The sequence below is a fragment of the Leptosomus discolor genome, chromosome 8, assembly GCF_034619465.1.
Source record: "Leptosomus discolor isolate bLepDis1 chromosome 8, bLepDis1.hap2, whole genome shotgun sequence".
NCBI classification, from domain to species: Eukaryota; Metazoa; Chordata; class Aves; order Leptosomiformes; family Leptosomidae; genus Leptosomus; species Leptosomus discolor.
The window spans coordinates 41,847,277-41,854,661 of NC_141398.1; positions in this window are offsets into that span (position 1 = coordinate 41,847,277).

Consider the following 7,385-nt stretch of genomic DNA (forward strand, 5'->3'; position numbering starts at 1 on the left):
CTGCAGAAAACAACCAGCTTTTATGTTCCTGCAAGCAATCTTGATTGCTTGCTCAAAACTTAGGTCTGGAGTCACAAATACGGAAGGGATACATTGTATCTTTCAAGCCTACAAGAGATTTAATTCCTCACTCTACACGCATAAACTGCAATCCCAACAATGACCAGACAATTCGTGTGTCTACACCGGGATACACACCAGCTGCACTAATGGCTCCCAGCAGGCCTGACCCAAACCCAGAAAACTTCACCAATCCAATCCCAAATTCAAAAATATACCTCCAAAACTTTGTGCATTCTGTTATTTGAATGTGGGTGCACCAATAGCAGCCTGTAAACATAAGATGACTAGTCAGATACATGCCATGTGGGAACTTTTTAATAGTGCATTTAGTTGTACTTCGCTGTAGTGCATGAAGACTCATCTAAAATCTGGACTCCAGAAACTTTCATAAATTACTTTTATTTCAGTGGAAATAGAAGAAGATTGACAGTTTCTGTTGTATTTTAGAGGGGCCAATGCCACAAATGCCTCTAAAAATACCATGGTTATGCCTCTAAAAATACCATGGTTATGCAAATTAAGTAACATAACAACCAATGTCAGTTATGATCAGCAAGGACATGACTTTAAAACATAAACTTAAGCGCATCATTTGAGTAGCTTCTTCAAGAACTCATACAAAAAAAATCCTAATCAGCGAAACTGTCTCTTCTTGTACAGGAGACCCAATCACATATTTCCAAAATATCAATTCATATTTATGGCCTTAAGAACTGCTAAGAAGTAGAATCAAGAGCATACCCTCTAATGGCTGAAAATAACAGCAAATACTTCATACAGCTTTAAGTTTTCAGAAAAGCTTTGCTATCAGGCAAGATTTAGATTTAAAAGAAAAAAAAAAAAAATCATCTAACCACTTGGTGATCTCACTCAGTACCTGGAAAGCTAAACACTCTCTATTTTGAGACCTTATTTGGTGTGCTTCAGTATTGAGACAACTGCAGCACACAAATGCATGAATCTGACACTAACCTCTGTTTATACAATAGAAATGGAATGGGCTGTATTTACAAAATCACCTTTTAGTGTGCTTTAGCCTCGTATTTTACAGGAGCTGGAGTAATTCAATAACAGCTAAATAAATCTGATCTTTGTAAATGGTTTGTTTAACAGATCTTAGTGAGATGGAACAATATTAGCTTTGGGTGCCCAAGACAGAATTGGAGATAAAATTTTTCCTACTCATCTTTCACCACCTAAAACCTACAGGGGCCTGACTACAGCCATGCCTAGTCCATAAATTGTCATGCCCCTGTAAAATGAAACGCTTTACTTTCTCAAGCAGCACTTTAAGCCTTCAGGCTGCTGGTTAGTCCAATATGGCTCATCAGACAGAATTATAAAGTAACAAATTTTTCCCAGAGTGGGCATTTTTATACTGTTGAAGTTGTTCTTAACAGCTGGCAAAGAAACATTATCTTAGCCTACAGTAAATCCAACACAAATCCCTGCCAATAAATACCTGTTCTTCTATAAAAAAGCTTACTACAATTCTCAAAATACTTTATAAAGGAAATTAAAATACAACACAACTGAATTAAAACACAGCTATCCCTACAAAGAAAATTAAAGTACATTTATTCATGTTCTACATGTGGAAAATTGCAAAACCAGAGCATTTGTAACTTAAGTAAGTTTTCATGGTAACCCTGAGGTTAAAATCCTTAACTCAAAACTTCCTGCTCTACTCACAAAGGCATATTTCCTCAGGATTCACAGAGATCTAATTGTATGGTGGATAATCATAAAAGAATCAGCATTACTTAAAACTCAACACATAAATACTCAGTCTTTCCCCAAAAACTTGTTACCATGACAGCCTCTCTGACAAAAAGGCAAGAATCAAAACTCAAGGGTTTTTTTAAGATTAAATTGCCTGAGACACGCTGAGTATTTTTGTTGCATATTTTTGAAATAGTCAAATATAAGTCTATCAAAATTCTGTTTAAACAAAACAAAACCAAAAACCAACCCACATCAATCTACACTTGACTTTTCAAACGTGGTAACAAATTCAAGCAAAACTATTTTTTTACTTATTTGTAAATCCATCTCATTGTTATACACTGGTAGACTAAAATACACCAATCCTCTTGTATTTTCATTTGTTCTTACAGAGTAAGACGTAAAAAAAGACAGCAGTATATGATTTTTTAAAAATATCCTATCCAATCAGCTTGTACTTTGCCTAAGAGAACATGTTGCCATCTTTACACAAAGAGTGGATGAATTTTGCTCAGATATTACAAAGCTATTAATCTCTCAAATACTTGTGAACGAAATATTTAAAATCACAAAATCTGTATGGTGATTTGTCTTAAACCCACTCCTGTGAAAGCAGTGAGAAGATTTTGTGCAGGTTTATTCTAGGAAGGCTCACGCCATGTTACAGCTACAAATCACATCACAGAACAGAGGTGCAGACCTATTTCAACTCTTCACTGCCTACAATGGAGTAATATGCCACTCTGTTACACAGGGTACCTCTGGGAAAACAGCAAGTTATACCTAAAAAGACCCATGCTGAGAATCCAACTCACTATTTGACTACATGATTCTGCTCCTACACGTTTGCAGAGAAACCCTGCAGTATTTTTTAAAATGTGTTTGCCACCAAAATAGCATTCACAAAAAAAAATCTTCCAGACTCACAAGAATGCAAAAACAGAAGGACTGCAATATGTTTCCCACACGCACTAAAACTTATTTGACTTTTTATTAAACCTTGGGTTATACAGAAAATGCTGATCCTTCCTCTTTCCCTTCTGAGACATCCTGACAAACCGGGAAACATGCTCAGTATGTTCTGGACACCTTACTGTTACAGCACAGGAAGCAATGTTCAGTCACAGGGCACCCTTTGAAGTCTACCAACACTGCCTGAGATAAGAACCAGATTTCTGGCACTCTCCACTAAACTGCCTAAGTCTCCCGTGTTTTCTGTGGGCAGAACAGATCCTGGCTCACATCTGGATGCTTCCACCCTTCCAGGTTCCACGTTTCAGAGTTATGTATGTGGAGTACGACTCTGGTTTTGTGCATGAGTTCAGAGCGGATTTGGTAGAACAAAGTAAACGCAAAATTTGAGGGTGGTTAGAGAGAGGGGAATCTTCTTTCTGAGCCAAAAGATTTTGTATCTCTGTGGAAAAAACAAGAATAAAGGGAAATCTCATGTTTGTAGCATGGACAAAACTATGTTTAATCCATAACACACCCTGAAATATCAAAACTGCGGTGGTGTTACTCAAAGTGGTCCACATTTAGAACAGAAACAAGAGAAGCTATGCTAAGAGAACCTTCTAACACTTCTATCACTAAATCAGAGAGTAGCATAAGCCAGTAAAAGCACCTGACAAGAATTTAAAAGAAAAAAAAAAGTGAAAATGAGCAGCTACTTCATTTGAGTATGCATATCTGCATACAGAGTTCACCTTACTATTCTGTGAACTTTTCCTTAAAAAATACAGTCATTGTTTATGTTTTTTTTCTGTTATTAAACACACCTGTAAAGATCAGGACAATCTACAGATATTTTGTTTTACACCCCTGACCTCTATTTTTTAATTAGTCTTGCAACTACAATGAAATGAGCAAGTTTTCTACACCCAGGATGAGCAGAAGGGACAGAATAGTTTATTTACATATTTTAAAGGAATCCCTGCAGTGTTCTTGTGTGATCACCAACAGATGATGCACACTAGGTGCCTCTCTTAGCCATCAGCAGAAAAAAATTGTTTAAATATTTAATATGCTTTTAAAAATTTCTACTGAGTCAAACTATTACCATTTTTTTCATTATGACTGAAAGTAAAATGTTTAATTGAAACAGCTGTTACTTAATAAATAACCCAAAGCTGTGCACACAAATGCGTGGTATCTCCAGATTAGATTTTCATGCATGCTATTTCATGCGTGATATTTTCCATATACTAGAATATAAGACAAGCCTAAATAAGATTTCAATCCACATAACGAAACTTTAGAGAACTCGAAGCATTGACTCCAAGATAGACCTGGGCCTATCTCCAATTTAAACAACTTGATCTCAGTATTACATTTAGGATACAAAGCAAGCATCCTAGAATCTCACTGCTGCTTTTAGTCAGGTAAGCTTTACTGTTGCAACTGTTTAGCAAGAAGACAAGATAGTACAAATAAATACTGCTATTCCAGGGGGAGGACACACAACAAAAACCAAAAACAACAAAACACCACCAAAACCCACCAAAACCAAAAACATCAAACGAAAAAAAAAAAGAGTGCATTAAAATTTGGTCAAAACATAAAAGTGGCATTTTTTTTTACCAGATCTCTAAATCATATTCACAGGTCAAGAAACTAATTTTAGCTTCAAAAACGTTGGATTTAGTACACAGCCAGTTCTACCATGGTAAGTTAAATGGGTTTTGGTTTTACAAGGCCTGCATCAACATATTCATCAAGTTTCTTCCATCCCCTGGACTAACTGTGCAGTCCATTATTTTCAAAGAGCATCCTCAGATATGTACAATACCTGTATAAATTATTAGGGTTATAAAAGTGCTAAGAAGTACAGCATTCAAACAGAATTGTTAATAGCAATGCCTAAAGCTGGAAAGGCTTTTGCTACGTCTTCCAAACCAACATAGTCTTGTCTGACCATTAAATAAACTCACTTTGCATGGCGATTCACTTCCGAATTCAATTTTTAAGATTAATTTTATAGAACAGAAATACATTCCGATTGCCTTTACTAGAAAAGCAGGCCTTTGTATGTTGAACGCTCTGACCTTGGAAGTGAAGCTCTTCAGCACTGAAATGAAATTCATTTTCCAGTGTAAGTTTGCATTATCTCCTGCATGTAACAGGACAGTTGTCAAAGAAAAAGGCGCAAGTCATGGAATGCTATGTTTCTGATAATTTTAATCTCCTTGGCTTTGGGTTATCTGATCCCCACTGCGTACCTGAAGTTGTCACATAGCAGTATCTGAGAGTCTGTGTTATCAATGTTGCAGCACCAGTGATGAAACAGCAAATGTTTTGGTTTGGTGGTTTTTGGTTGTTTGTTTGTTTGCTTGCTTTTTACGAAAGTGATCTTTATTAGCTGTTAGTTGCATTTCTACCTCTGCTAACTGCTCCTTGCCTGTGCTACACTTTGCAGAACATACATTTACTTGAGTATTGCAGGTAGAGACGCCATTTGCTTGTTGGCCATGCCTTGTACTTCTATACTGCCTTTAATAGGACTACTCCCAGAGGCAAATTTGCATTAGCGCAATGCATACTGGGAAAGTATCAGAGACCTGTTAGACAGAATAACATTCTTTATATAATTCTGATTATTATGCACCCAGAATTTTCTAAGATTTGAAGTGATGTAGAGGGAACATACTGTTAGTATCTTACGTAATTCATCCTGATCACTTAAATAATTTCTTAAAACAGCATCCCCTGGATGCCTGCCTTTGAAGTGTTTAACGAGGTATACATAAAGAGGGTAATAACTATAATGGGGGTGTAATGAGCTTCACTATCAACAGGAGTCGAAGTACAGTAGATTTTTATCTTAGATAATTATTGCTATGAGCAGTAAACGCACCAGCAAAATTGAAGAAATAAAGCCTTTGGATTACCTCTAGTGAAGTGAATTCACAAAAGAGAACGTTAATTTTTATTCTTAATTGTTCTACAAATCTGACAGGTGTTAGGCTGATAAATTGAGAGACCAGAAGCCTCATTTACTGACTCAGAGCTATACAGTACAGCACACAAATTAGAACTTCAAATTCCAGTGTGTCGTGGCTACAGGTAACAAGAAAATACTTGTGTCTGTGCAATTAAATGTCAAACTTTCCACACCAAAAGGACAACTCGTTGTAATATGATCAAGAGGAATAACTGCCTTTGCTGTGAGTAGCAGACTGCTGTCATATCCAGGGACCAGCATAATCCACAAGCTACACAGTTACCCTAAAATGAATGACCTAGGGAAGAGAAGGCATTTATTTACAGGCCACGTTCATTCACTCCTGAGCCCTACAGCCAAAACAACCATGAAGTTCCTAAATACTGCTGATGCACTTTGTACTAAGTGTTGTCAAGGTGGCCAGGGCCTGGGCTGAGATCACTTGCACAGGACACTGAAAGCAGCTGGTTCCACTATTCATTCTGGTTAACAGGACTATTGATCTGTTTTGGTGGGAAATACCACTGGGCAAAAGCCATAAGGCCAGTTTATGTTTGTTTTTCCTTTGTATCTCAAGACTGTCTTATGCATTTAAAGAAGTAATTTTGTAGCTGAGATTAAAATTACTCTCTGAAGTTATTACCCTGAAACTGAGAATTATAACTGGCTCCACTAAGGCAGAGAAGCCCAACTGGGCTCCACTAAGGCAGAGAAGCCCGACTGGTGAGCAGTGAAGACAGTAAGACTTTGCTGCTCACTCGGCTGATAACAACACTTGATTTTCAGCACTATGAGAAATTAAGTAAATAACTCACATAGGTCGGTTTGAGAGCTACAGCCTAATTTCATAAAGCTATTGTTGGTATACCACAAACCTGTCAAGGTTCCTTTGCATGCTCCTTGGCATATTAATTATGTCATCATTATACTATCTTTTTAAATACACAGTTGGTACTTATATCAATGAAATTACAAGGAACTGAGAGAAGAAAAGAAGGTATGAATACAAGTTAAGTAAATTCAAAGAAAATTCATTCAAGTTCCAAAACCAATCCTCCAGTAGAAAAGACATTCTTTGAAGTTAATTGTTATTTAAATGCAGGTTTACTCATTATTCTTCTACATCCCAGAATCTTCTGTGCTACAGCATTATCTGAAAACAAACAAAGCAAAAGAACAACAAAAAGCCCTAATTCTATGTTTGTGAATATTTCTCAGAAGCCAAACAGCTCCTTTGTTTTACTCCACTCCTCCTTCTTTTGAATTGTAAGAACTCTGACAAAAAAGTTTTGAGGCAACAACTGCTTTTGTAATCAATACTGACCTCTATAGGCAAATCTGTATTGGCTGTTCCCTCTCCTAGGCCTCTAGTAAGCTATCTACATTCACCAGCCATATTACAGCTATTTGCTATAGTTCTATAATACATATTTATACATTATGTTTATATAACAAGTATGCCCTGGAAACTGTGAAGTATTTGTTTTAAGTTAGGACTCACTTTTGAAAGTTCTCTGACTCCACCTACGATGGCTCATACCCACAATTCTACAGAACTGATTTGCAACAAGTAATTCAGCCAGGTCTAATCCTTTTTCTGACTGCAGCTGTGGCTTTTCAAGCATGCCATTGTAAACACTAACCTTCCAGTCAGCTA